Below are 14,615 nucleotides of genomic sequence, written 5' to 3' on the forward strand. Positions count from 1 at the left end.
GTTGAGTAATTGACCTTTTCCCCAATGATTTGAAGTACACTTTTATCAGACACTCAGTTGTCCTATGTGTTTAGGCAGTAAACGACCATTTGAAAGTGTGGGCTTGGCAATCTGTCTGGGTCTGAACCTGAGCTCTTCCACTACCTAATGGCTTGAATAAATTATTTAATCTCTTTGCCTCAATTTCCTCATCCAATAAGTGAGAACAAATATAGTAATTTCATAGGATTACTGATAACATAGTAATGCAAGAGAAATATTGTGCAGGGCTTAAAATGCTGCCTGTTATATAATAAACTCTATATAATACTAGCTATCATTGTTTCCCTCCTTATTATTTCTGGCCTTTGTAATGTTTTTCTCGGTTATCTAACTCTTCAAGAACCATAAATCTGGTATTCAAGAATCTACTGAATTCATGAATTAACTAATATAGCTTTTTATTGTGTTTTAGTATCTGCTAGATTCTGTCCTTCTTCATCACTTTTTCAGACATTTCTCATAGTTCATGAGAATCGGCTTATGTGGTGAAAAATATTGTTTGTGTTTTTGTTGGGAATAAATTAAATTAGAATATATTGACCAGGGAAGAACTGACATCTTTATACTATTGTCTTCCTAGTCAAGATTTGACTGTATGTTCATATTTTAAAGTCTTTATTTATGCTTTTCAGTAGCATTTTAAGGTTTTCCTAAAGGCTTATTTCTAGCTACTTTCATTAATATGTCATCAGCCTGGTTGTTCTTTGTATAAGTGAAGACTGTTCTTTTTACCCAGCTATTTTACTGAATTCTCTTATTATTTATTATGTATTTTTCAGTTGATTTTCGTAGGCTTTCCAGAGAAAATAATTGTTTCCAGAGAAACAGTCCCATCACCTGCAAAAATAATTCTGTCTCCTTAAATTTTATACCTCTATCTTTTTCTATTGTCTAACTACAGTGACTGATCGCTGTAGAACACTGTAAACAATACTGCAGACAAAGGACATGGTTTCTTGTTCCAGAGTTTAAAGATAATGCTTTAGCAAAGGGTGGTATTTCTACACACACACACACACACACACACACACACACACACACACATTCATACATCCTCCCTCTCTCTTTTTCTCTATCTCTGTATCTAGGTATATAACATATCAATATCTAAATAGATATTAAATACAGATATGTGTATGTGTGCGTAATTCATGTTAAGAAGCAGCTATTTTTAGTATTTTCGTATTTAACATTTTTTATCTGGAATGGGTATTATGTTGTGTTAAAGACCTTTGGATTTAAGCATCTATGGAGATAATAATATGAGGTTTCTCTTTCAACTAATTAATTTGATGCTCTACAGTTATATAGTAGTAGGTTTCCTAATATTTAATGATCTAGGCATTACTGGATGATTCTGTTTGCTGATATTTTATTTAAGGTATTGCCTTGGTATTCTTAAGTGACTGTGGTCTGCGGGTTTCCTTTTTTTTGCATGTCACCTTTGTGGAATTTTTATAGCCTAGCTTTGCAGGAAGTTTTTACAGACTTCTATTTATGAAAATATGGTGTGTTATATATCTGAAAACAATTTTGCATTACATAGCACGTAAGAATGTTGAATAAAATAATGGAAACATTTTTAAATTAATTAGATTTTTATCTCTTCTGGTGTCATTTTTGGAAATTTTTATTTTAATAAATGGGCATTACATCTTGGTTCCCAAATTTATTTGAACCACTCTTGTCTGAGTCCACTGAAGTCTGTATCTATGATCATTTTCTATTACTTTTGATTTTGTGTATTTCTACTTAATACTTATTTTCTTTATTAGGTAATTGTTTATTCATTTTATTATTTTTAAAATATATAGCCCTTGAATTAATTAACTGTATTGCTTTTTTTTTGAAATGATGAATCTCAATTTTCAAACTTATCATATCTTTTGTTACTGCTTTACTTTTATCATTTACTTTCTAGCTTCTTGAGATAAATTTTTTCGCCAACATGTTACTGTAGTGAATTTTAAACAGAACACAGCTGAAATAATTTTACGGGAAACAAATAGGCTTACTCACCTCCTAGAGACTCCAGTAACACTTTACTGTGCTTGTTTTATGACATGTCTATCTCTCTATCCATCCAGCAATTCATCTTACTTACTTTGTTGACTCATTTCAAAGTAAATTGCAAACATCAGTTCACTCCCCCTATTTCACGTACACATCGTAAAATAGTTAAATATTTGCTACCATTTTTTCTTTTGGTAAAAGATTTACATACAGTAAAAAACTCAAATCGTAAGTATACTTTGCTAGGTTTTGACGAATACACACATATGTGTAACTGAGACCCTATCAAGATATAGAATATGAACCTAACCCCAGAATTTTCTCTCCCGCCCCTCCGACTCAGTCTCAGAGACTAGCACTATTCTGATTTTTTCTCACCATAGGTTAGTTTTGCCTATTTCAGAAGCTCGTGTAATGTAGTCATACAGTATGCACTCTGTTGTGCAAGGTTGTTTTTTTCAGCCTGTTTTTGAGACTTATCCATGTTGGTGCCTGTGTCAGTAGTTCTTCCCTTGTTACTGCTTAGTAGTAGCCCCTGGTCTCCTGTTATTAACAGACAACAAGCTTTTCCCTGGTGCAGACATTTTGAATAAAGCTGCAGTGAGCAGTGTCGTCTACGTAGTTCTGCGAATATAGCTGTCATTTTTCCTAGGTCAATACTTAGGAGTGCAGGTTTTACAAGACACTGCCAGAACTTTGCCCAAAGTGATTTTTACCATATTCCCATCCACAATTTATAAGAATTCCAGTTCTATATCCTTACCAACAGTTGCTGTGTTGTTTTTAATTTTCAATTTCTAATTTTGTTCAACTGGTGAGGAGTAATGTTATCTCATTGTTTTAGTTTGCACCCCCCCAGTGACTAACGAACAATGTTAAGGGCTTATGCATGTGCTTACTGATCATTTATGTATATTTTTTGCTAAAGTGCATGCTTCTTGTTTCAGACAAGAAATGGCTGATTTTGTATCTCTAAGAGACAGAATTCACAGAGCTGAACTTTGTTGCGTCACTGAGAACTGCAGCTCTGAGCATCCCCACGGGGTACTTGGTCCTTCCTGCTTTGGTCAGCTCTCTGTATGTACCATGTTTCAGGATTACACATACCTCCGAGTTTGCCATGGCTGAAGCTTGCAGTTCTGTTTCTGCTCCCTGTTGTTCTACTCTGCAGTTTTTCTGTAATTCCAATGGTATTCTAAATGCCTTATTTTGAAAGGACCCAGAGCATTAACATTAATAATTTAAAAAATCCTTTCTTCCTCACTCAGATATCTCTGCCACAAAAGAATGGAGACATTTTAGTTGGTAAGTGATTAAACTGTTGGTTACAGAGGGTCAGCTGGGATCATCGAAATTTTAGGTAAAACATCTTGAGTCCATTTTCATGGAGGAGTGGTTAAGAAAAAGAGACAAGAGATGGTACCTACCCCAGCGCTGAGAGTCGGTGGGCACACACAGGTACAGATGAAGCACAGGTTTGCAGATGACCTTGAATCTGATTGGGCAAGTGTCTGTTCTGAATTTTACTTTCTGTACTGTACTATTTTGTTACATATTTTGAGCATGACCCATCTACCCAACACAGAGTAGAGATTTGTTCATTGTTTGAATACTTCAGTCAGTGTGGAAGCCAGTTTGGAGGAGTTCTTGAATTTTTTCCACACTGACTACATTAACCAGGTAATTGCCATATATCCAAAGTATTACCCGATGCTGATGCCAGCTTTTCTGTTTATTCCTCTCATTTCTTTTTGACTTTACAGACAAATTAACTCTGTGATGGCTTCGCTTCTTATCCAAATATTTTATTTATGAATAGGACCCTCTGATTCAGATTTTCTATATTAATGCCAAAGCACTGTTTATATACTAACAGTAAACTGGACTGTTTATGCAATATAGCCAGCCTGGCTTGTCAAGGTTTCAGGGGAGCCCTTTTCTCAGGACATGAACGCTCTACTGTTAGGGATCAATAAACCCTTTCAGAACCCACCACCAGTAGCCAAAACCTTTCTGTCCAGCCAAATCTACTCGCTTTGGCCCTTTTCTCCATCAAGGATTAAAGAAACAAACACAAAAACAAAAGCACCCTATTGAATCACACCCCTGAACTGTGTTAAGCCAATTTCTGTTGGGGCAATAGTGAGAGTTGTGATTACCTTCAGATTAATTTTATCTTCCTCCAATGCCCATACAAAATGTTTCCACCCCACTTTCTACCCTGCAAGACTTGCTTAATTCACGTCTTATCCGGTAAGATTCTGCAGTGCATTTACTCAGGCTGACATTTAATGAACATTTACCATGTGCCATGTGCTTCCCATGCCTTACCTCATCTGATCCTCAGAACCACTCCATTAGGCTGACTCATGCACTGAAGCATCTCCCATTAAAGGACAGGAAGAGAATGACCTCAGACTCACAATATGGAAACTATTATATAAGACCTTGGGATTTCATAATTGTAAAGGACTTAAGAACATCTTCAGACATGAAATAGATCCATTCAGTCATAAGCAGATTTAAAGGCTTCCTCCTCAGTATTCCCACGGTGCTCTGTTTTGGTCTACAGAAGTATTAATCATTTTGTATTGAAATTATTGGTTTATATATCTGTTGCCCAAGCCGGACTCTGATTTCTAAGATCAAAGACTATGTCTTATTTTTCTTTCATGCTCACTGTTTATCCCAGTACTGGGCACATAGCAAGTGCTCAATAAACACTGTCTTAGTCAGTCAGAGTTACCATAACAAAATGCCATAGACTAGATGACAAACATCAGAAATTTATTTTCTCACAGTTTCTGGAAGCTGGAAGTCCAAGGTCAAGGTGCCAGCACGGTCAGCTTCTGGTGAGGATTCCCTTCCTGGCTTGTCCACAGTCCCCTTTTCACTGTGTCCTTAGATGGCAGAACTTAAGTTATCATCCTCGACTGAGCTAAAGGCTCAGGGGCTTGCAAATGAGTAAAAGTCTTCCATGCCAGTTTGCAGAGACTGGAAAAGGTAGCTGTTTTCTAGCCCAATTTTCAACAAAAAATCACAGGTATGAAAAGAAACAGGGAAATATGACCCATTCAAAAGGACAAAATAAATATGCAGAAACAATCCCTAAAGAAGCATATGCTTTAGACGTACTTTAATACAACCATCTTAAGTATGCTCAAAGAGCAAAGGGAAATCAGGAGAACGATGTGTGAATGAAATGCGAACATCTACAAGGAGGCAGAAATTATTTAAAAACAACCAAACAAAGCTGAAAGATACAATAACTTGATTGAAAATGTACTAGAGAGATTTAAAGACAAACTCAAACGGCAAAAGAATAATCAGTGTGAAGATAGGTCATTTGAAATTACTGAGTTTGAAGAGCAAAAAGAAAAAAAAAAGAAATTGAACAGCACCTAAGGGACTTACAGGATACCATAAAAAAGATCAATATTTGCATCATGGGAACTCCAGAAGAAGAGAGAAAGAAAAGACAGATTATTTGGGGAATTAGTGGCTGAATACTTCCAAAATTAGAGGAAATACATGGATATACTATTAGAAGAAGCTCACTGAAATCTAAGTTGGATAAATCCAAAGAGACCTACTTGCAGACACATTATAGTCAAACTGTGAAAAGCTAAAGACAGAGTCTTGAAAGTAGCAAGAGAAAAGTTATATTATGTACAAGGGAGCATCAGATTTTCTAGTAGATTTTTCAGCAGAAACCTTGAAGGCCAGAGGCAATGAGAGAATGTATTTAAAATGCCAACAGAAAAAAAAAAATTGTCTAACAAGAATTCTATGTATGGCAAACTGTCTTTAAAAAATGAGGGAAAATGAACAGATTCCTAGACAGACAAAAGCTGAGAGAGTTCATTACTGCCAGACCTGCCCAATAGGAAATGTTAAAAGGAGTCCTTTAAGCTAATATAGAAGAACAGTAGAAGAAACTTGAAGCCATACAAAAATATTAAGTTTTCCAGTAAAAGTAAATAAATGAATAAATATAAAAAACAGTATTATAGTAATATTGGTTTGTAACTCCACTTTCTTTTAATAGGATTTTAAGACAAATGTGTAATAAATCATTATAAATCTATGTTAATGACTACATAATACCATCATAAAGATGTGATTGTGACGTCGATGACATAAGGTGATTATGGAGCTACAAATGGAGCTTTTGTGTGTGACTGAAGTTAAGTTGGTATCAATTTAAAATAGATTATTATAAATTTAGTTATAGTAAACCTACGGTAGCCACAAAGAAAATCTATAGAATATACACGAAAAGTGGAAACAACCCAAGTGTCTTTCAGTGGATGAATGGATAAACAAAATGTGGTATATGCATACAATGGAGTATTATTCAGCCTTGAAAAGGGAGGAAATTCTAGGCGACAGCAAGGATGAGTCTTGAAGACATTTTGCTAAGTGAAATAAGCCTGGCACAACAGGGTGAATAGTATATGGGTCCACTTCTGTGTGGTACCCAGAGGAGTCAAACTCTAAGGGACAGAGAGTAAAATGATGGTTACCTTGATCTGAGGGAAAGGTGAGTGGTGAGTCAGTGTTTAATGGGTAGAGAGTTTCAATTGGAGAAGATGAAAAACGTTTGGAGTTGGATGATTATTGTTGGTTGCATAATAATGTGAATGTACTTATTACTACAGAGCTTAAAAATGTACATTTAAAAATGGCTAAAATGGTACATTTTCTGTTATGTATGTTTTACTACAAAAATTAATAATGCTAAAAAGGAGTCAAATCTGAAGAAAAGTTTTATTAGCTCAGCTGACCCATCAGTTTCCTTTTTTTCCTGGAAACCTTGCTCCCAGGGGCCTCCTTTCTCTTCTCTAATGCTGGGATGTGTTGCTCTCCAGGGACCCAGGGGTTTCCCTGCCCAGTTCTATTGTTGGAGCCACTGCTTCCTTAGTCTATCGCTTGATTTATTCCTTTGTTTAAGTAGATAATATTCTCTATGAAAGGATGCATGGATGCTAAATCTTCTGGGTCCTTGCATGTGCCGGGATGTCTTTTATTGCCCTTCGCTGAATTGTGGTTCATTCTGTTTTCCTCAGAATTTCTCCATTTACCTCTAGCCTCCAAGCCAACGCTTTCTTACTCGTTCCATTGCACCTTCATCCTTATGTCTCACCCTCTCTAGGTGATCTCTGTTTTTTAGGTTTTATTGAGTCTGATTTCTAACTTGAAGATCGTCTCCTACTACATGTTTCTGTAAAAGGAGCAGGACGATTAGTGACCACCGTTCATGGATGTCTCCTCCCCACGTTTACCTAATGGGTTCCATCCTGTGCTCCTCGCTGTGCCCAAGAAATTGCTGGAAATCCAGAGCTATAACCCGACTGCGTAAAAGCAGCTTTGTAAATGGTCCATTTTAGCTTTAGCTTTCTGTGATTTTTTGGTTTCATTTCAAAATAGTTTGGGAGTTGGATTCAGTATTTCTGTTCTTAAAATAAAAAATAAAAAAGTATATCCCCAGAAGAACAAAACAGCAACTAAATAAAAACCCCTGTTTGTTTGAAAACTTAATTTGTTAGCTGTTGTGCTAGCTTTGTATTTTCATCTATTATTAACCAAAAACCAGTTTTCACAGAGACTAGATCCTTCCGCCTCAGACAGCATGACACTGAGGGTTAAGAAAACATATTTTTTTGTTTTGCTTACTTTGTGCCTTTGTATGTGTTCCCGTCTAAGTGTTTTCAGTTTTTAAATAAATATTTAAGACCCAGATCTATATTTGGATGCACGCATCGTCAACATCACCTTCGGTTAAATCTTCCGCATTTTGCAGCAAATGGCAGAAACTGACCTCGATATTTTCCAGGAGGACAAATTTATAAATATGAAAACAGGAAAGAAAATCCTGCACCAAGATAGCAAATGACTCAGTACAGCTTCTGTAGTGAAATGAAGATAATCCACAAGGCCGGCCCGTTTACGTGGTGTAACACCACAGAAAGCGCAGGTGACTCGAGCCTGGGCCTTCTTCTTGATGCTGATAATTTTGTATCGAAGCCCTGGTGTGTTTTACTTTCAGGGGGCTTTGTCCATAAAAGCTAACTGTTTCAGAGAGACCTCTCAGGATAAATCTGTCATTTGAAATTCTACGTTTGCTTTGTTACAGATGCTTCATGTGAAAATCAGCCTTTTTTTTTTTTTTAATGTAAAGAAGGTTAGAGAAAACATTGATGAAGAAAATCTGTATATACCTTTTTTTAAAAAATGGCCAATTTGGGGCCTCCCTGATTCAGTAAATCTTTTTAAGTGAGCAGCTAGCCATTGGATTAGTGGGTTAGTTGAAGTTTCACCGAACTTTAATTTTTTCTAACTTCTCCTTTGACAAGGATAGAAAGGCTACACGGTTAAGCAAAGGAGGAAGCAGGAAGTTGGTGGAAGTACCAGGTAGCAGGTGAGGAGAGACACAGGTGTGTGGTCTAGGCATCGTGGATGTTCCCCAGGAGGGTGCACTGCTAAGACAGGTCCTTTAAAATGGGCCTATTGCATGAAGGGAAGATCATGAACCACAAGCCCAGCGTGGGGTGGGGAGCCCCCAGTGATCAGTGTGAAAAGGGGGCTGTAGGTCCACTGTCACGTTTAGTCCTTCCGATAACTGCCTGTCTGAGGCCAGGAACCTCATCTCTCAGTGACGTTAGAGAATTTAATCCACGTCACTTCAACACCTATGTTCTTCATACTAAACCAGGTCCCCCCGGCCCAAGTGATAGAGTCTAACAAGTTTCTGAGGCCAAGGGTTTCTGACATCCCACTGGAAGCCCTCTGAGCCTTCTACTCCTCTGCTTCTTAGGCAGCACCCAGAGGTCACCACTGAGCAAGGGCGTCTTGCGCCTTGTGCTCCTGGAGAAGACAAGTTGCCAGTGACCACGTCTGGGGAGGAGGACTCCCAGGTCCTGCTGGCCTTGATCCGTGCCCGGAGAGAGCCACCCCCTCCACTGCACTTCAGGTATATGTCATCCCTGTCGTGCTCCCACCCTGACTCTGTGGCTCGTAAGATAGTTGGATGAGAGTCCTCAAAATTGGGGTGGGACGTGCCCTTTCCATGAAAGTGGAAATGCTGATTCTGTGAAATGAAGGGTGACCAGCAAAGAACATTTCAAGGATGGCCATGAGACGCAGTTGGCAGGCGTTCATAGTCTTCCAAGAATCCCAATTTGAGTGTCACCTGGTGGGGGTGCACGCCTCCTCGGCCTTTCCAAAGCTCTCTCATGTGTATTTACTTAGCCTGTTTTACAGGGCAGGAAACTGAGACTCAAAGAAGTGGCTTATCCCAAGAAAGGGAGGGGTGGAAGCTGAAGTAAAATACAGATGCTTTGAAATCTGTTTTAGAAAACGTTCCCCTCTGATATTGCGGCCTTGTCTTTACTATCAGGTCCTGCTGGACATCACTCCCTTCTCACAGCTGTTCCTTGTCACCATCTGTATTTTCTCCTTTTCTTTAGGGCAGAGGTACCTCATTGATTATTCACATGATTAAGGAAGACTTAGAAATTTGAGAATTGATAACTTATGCAGGTGACTCTCGAACAATGCAGGGACTGGGGCACCAGCACTGCGTGCAGTCGAAAGTCCGTGTACAGCTTCTAGTCGGCCCTCCGGATGCAGGTTCCACACCCTTGGACCCAGCCGACTGCGGATCGCGCGGTAGTGCGGTGCTCACTGCTGAAGGACATCCTCGTGCAAGTGGACCGTGCCGTTCAAACCCGTGCTGTTCAAGAGTCAACTGTACCTCCTTCTTTGGGGTCTAGGATGACAGAAAAAGAAAAAAAAACTCTAAAGAACAATACTTTGGTATGGAATTATGTCGTGTGCACTGAGAAGAGACTGATTCCTTCTCAGAGCTGTGGTGAGTCCAGGTCTGGAATCAGTGGTCCAGCTTCTGACAAGCCTCAGACCACTTACTAGGGGCTCATTTTCATCATGCCCATTACTGCACATTGTGCAGTTACTCCTGGTAAGAATCTGAGTATCAATAACTGGAAAGCTTCAAAAGGAATATATATATGCATGTATAGGTATATATACACGTGTGTGTATATATATTCACGCCCATATGAACTTTCATTGATATACAAGAAAAATACAAATGGCTCTAATAAGAATAATAAAACTCTAAATTCATTTTTTTTTTTTTTTTACTGTGTTGGACAATTGCTTGCTTCTTACTGCGCTTCTCCGGCTGATCCCTTTCACACTGTAGAGTGCCATTGCTGTGTTTCCCTGCTCAGCACAGTAATTCCTGTCTGTATGAAATTACCCTGATTGCCACCTGCAAGCCTCTGTGATCTCAGTTGTGCGAGGAGCACGGTGCTGCTCAGATAATGTTCAAAAATGCAAATATTCACAGTAGGAATGTCCACAAAAGCCTTTTTCCCACATTATATTGGAGGGAGAAAAAAAAAAAAAAAGAGAGAGAGTGAAGCAGTAGCGCGATCGTAGTAAATCGGTGTAAAGGACCCGAACGCCGTGGGGCTGATGGTTCAACGTTAAAATGAGGGGGAGTGCGTTCTTATTGAAAATTTTTACACATCAGTGGTGTAAACTTGACTGCCTCTAACTCTGATTTTCGTGTAAGGTCAAACCAACAAAGGACTTTCTGTCAGATCTTCAGATTCTACTTGGAACGTTGAACTCCCTGATGTTCATGATTAGAGTGACACTTGACACACTTCGCGCCAAGCTATTTTGAAGTGTCTGCACAGAGTGTTGCTTCCTCAGGACTCCTGATTTCTACGTATCAAGTCAAACTTCCAGCTGTTTAAATCATAGGTAGGGGGCAGAATTAGTCCAGTTGCTCGGGGAGATGGTGCCTCGAGAAACTGGCATAGTTAAGAAGGCAAAGAGTGAAGGAGAGAGGACTAGGAAGACTGGACTCTTGACGTCTGTCTCCAGGAGACCAGCCCTGAGCAGGTGACTCGTCTGGAGTTGAAATGACACATTTTAAGGATTGTGAAGGCAATTCCTAACGAGTCAGTTCCTACTCTTTTTGTTGTTTGTCTAAAGAAGATAGAGGAGGATTTCTCGATGTTGGCACCATCGACATTTGGTACCAGATCACGTTTAGTCCTGGGGAGCTGTCCAGTGCATTAAATCATTTTTTGGAGTGTGCCTGGCCACTACCCACTAGATGTCAGTAGCACCCCCCCCCAAGTTGTGACCATCAAAAAAGTCTCCAGACGTTGCCAACGTGTGTTGGGGTCAGAGTACAGAGCAAAATTGCTCCTGGTGGAGAACCACTGGAATAGAATGCTGTTTGATGCACTTACCCATTAAGACAAATGTTTCTAAATTGTTGGCTCCCAAACATTGTTTCCTCTTGGCTTAAAAGGGAAACTGTTAAAACTTCACAGTGGTATGTATTATATGTATTATATGCTTTTTTTAATGTTGAAGGTTTTGAAAACAACTCAATTTTTTAAAGGACCTGTTTGCGGGTAGCTGGAGGACTCTCGTTCCTTCTATTTTTCTCTTGCTCTTCTCCTACCTACTCCAGCTCTTGGAGAATCTTCATAGAGAATAAAAGGAATGCAGGTGGCCGTTGCCTCTGTAAGGGTGAAGATGTGATACTGCATGTGGGGGAGATTGCTAGATACGAGAGAAGACAGAGAAAGCAGGATGAGGAGGGGTGATGCTAGATGAAGCTCTAACTCGGGAAAGGAAGGAGGTTGGCGGTACGTAATATTAGACATGTTGGACGAAGGTGATGGTGTCCTCTTTGTATCTGTCCTGGAGACGAGTGCACTGAAGGACTTAGACACGTAGCCTAGACGTTGGCCTCCTGAGCAGAACTCCCCAGTGTTAGAGAGATGGAGCTGTGGACAGCACTCCCGTCAGCAATGTGGCTCTGGAGGAGGGAAGAGTCTCAAGTCTCACAAGACGACTCCTAGTGAGGATAAGGGAGGAGTGACCCACGGAGCCAATGTGAGGTCACTGAAGAAGTGGAACCCAGCCTTGCTGGGGCAGGTAGTAGGGGAGACCCCCGGGACCCAGTCCAGGGCTTTTCCCCCATTGCTCAGCTGCCTTGTCTCTTCAGTGGGGTCTTTCACTGGTAAAGCAAGAAGAAAATAGCAGAAAACTAGATGAGAAAAGGGGAAATGTGCACACAACGTTAATGTTTTCTCCCTCCCCCTCTCTCTTTTTCTATATATGTGTGTGTGTGTGTGTATATATACATATATATGTGTTTTACTATATATGTATTTTAAATGACATTTGGAAAGCAATATTTTTCATGTGAAACTTAATCAATTTATGCCTCACTTTTAATTAGTTTCAAGCTGTTGATGACTATATATATATATATATATATACACACATATATGTATTTCATTTCAGGCTGTTGATCTATGTAGGTAAATATGGACATGCATTTTGTATTTTGGAGGTGAGCGGTGTAGTTTTCTGGGCAATAAACACCATAAAAGTTTAATGTGGGCCTTTACATAAAGTTACCCATTAAGATGAAAGACAATTCAGTAAATAAGGCGCAGGGTCAATTAAGATTAGGAAAGTGTTGTCTCTGCATTTAAAGTGTCTTGAATGTGAACAGTCTGCAACTGCAAAAGAACTTTTTTGAGATATTTACCAGAAATTATATCTTCTTCACTAGCATCCACCTTAGTAACACACACACACACACACACACACACACACACAACACACACACATGTGCACAGAGCATCTGTGCACCCAGCATCTCCCTGAGCCTCCACTGCAACCTCACACTCTCATAACTGAAGTTCACTGTGTGAAAAGGCAAAAAAGATGAAGATTTCCACTTCTGTTGCTCTCCCTAAGAGATAGGCTGTTTCTTCAGAGAACAAAATCTCCAAGACAGCCTGTCTCTTAACCCAGCTCCATCCTGCTTTGAGGATGGGGGCTGGGCCGGGACGTGGCACCGTGGGAATTTGTTTTGATTCACTGGGCCCCAAGGTGGAAAGCCTGGGTGCCCCTGAGGGGGACAGTGGGCCAGGTGGCCCAGATGCCTCTGGAATTCTGGGGGGACAATGGCAAATGAGCACCGTGGGTCGTGTCTGCGTGCCAACAACTAAAGCCCAGACATCTAATACAATGTACCGGGGCCAAACAAAAGCCAATAGTAAAGCCGATCCTTTGGAAGAGGAGGGGTAGAAGGAAAAGGGATTTGGAGAAAAGCTGTTGGCACTGAACCTTTAAGACTCGCAGCCGAAGACAAATTCAAGTCACATTCCTCCAAAGATATTCTTCGTCAGCCCAGGAAGCCACAACTGGTAGAAATTTGCAAAAGCCTGGGATGGAGGTGGACTTAACCAGATTTAGGTGGGAAAAAAAATAAGCGAGGAATGTCTTAGAAAACAAACTTTCGATCCTAGTTTCCTCCCCCTTCTCTTTTTCCCTTTGCTTTTCTTTTGTGTCTTAGTGGGAGGGAAAAAAAGACATCCATTCTATTATTCCTTAATTTTCATCTTGCAGCTCATTATCTCAATCAGCTCGTCACAGCTGAGTGCACTGATTTCTGAGGAAAATTCCAGCAGGTTCTTGTAGCTGTTGATGAGCTGTGCTAATCGCCACAGTTAAAACTTTCTGTCGTGACCTGAAAGGGATGGTAAGCGTCTGATTGGCAGGAAGGTTAAATAAAGAAATAGCAGGCAGAAGGGAACATGTTGTTTTTTGGCTCTTGGGGATCTGGGATGGGAGGAAGGATGTCGGGGATCCTGAAACAGTAACCACCCAAGACCAATTAAAGAACAATTTTATCTGGACCCAAATGGGGTCCCAGCATAACAGTGTACACTGAAGGAGAGGTCTGGTGCCCAGGGCTTTGGAATAGAGCATCTTCTCATGTAGAAATTGGAAGAAACTGGTCCTCAAAGGGACTATTAGTCACTGGGACTCGATGGAGAACTTGGGGGGCAGCTGGACGCCCTTGTGTGAGAAGCAACGGCTGGGAGTTTGAATCACTGCTTACCTCTGGTTTGGTCTCTACCCACAGTCTCTCCCTGCTTTCAGCCTCCCCATCTGTGAAATGAAGGAAATAGAAACTAATTTACCTCCTAGGGTGTCTTCATAGTGTAATATATAAAAAAGGTTTGGAAAAGACAAATGGAGCAATCTGAGGCCATTCTGGGCCAGAGTTACCATCACTTAGGTAGAGAATTAAAGTCCATGAGGCTTGAAATGAAAGAATGCAAAACCCAAACCTATCGTGTCTTACCCTGAAAGAAAGGAGAAAAAAAGAGATATTTATGTGAGTCTGTAAACAGGAGTGCGACATAATCAAAAAGAAGGAAAAGAAGCAAAAAAGATGAAGGAAGTGGAAATATATGGGATTCCATTTTTAAAAATTCAGGTAAATTCAATTATGCAAATTCAGTTTAACCCCCCCAAAAAAAACCTAGTTAATTTAGAGTTACAAAAAAAACAACCTGAACTAAAACAAACAAAAGCCTCTTTCCTCCCCAACCAAATAGATTGAATTAACACAGACAGTTAAGCCAAAATGGTTATCTGGTTGCTTCTTGCAAACACAATCTTAATGAGCAGTTTTTAACTTG

General features: G+C 39.9%; 1 pseudogene; it reads left to right on the plus strand.

Annotated features, from left to right (window-relative positions):
* LOC141579751 (large ribosomal subunit protein uL23 pseudogene) overlaps positions 1 to 10,203 on the plus strand; it is a 36,706-nt pseudogene extending 26,503 nt beyond the window's left edge.
* Positions 10,204 to 14,615: the final 4,412 nt, after the last annotated feature.

This window comes from Camelus bactrianus, chromosome 14 (assembly GCF_048773025.1).
Source record: "Camelus bactrianus isolate YW-2024 breed Bactrian camel chromosome 14, ASM4877302v1, whole genome shotgun sequence".
Taxonomy (NCBI): Eukaryota; Metazoa; Chordata; class Mammalia; order Artiodactyla; family Camelidae; genus Camelus; species Camelus bactrianus.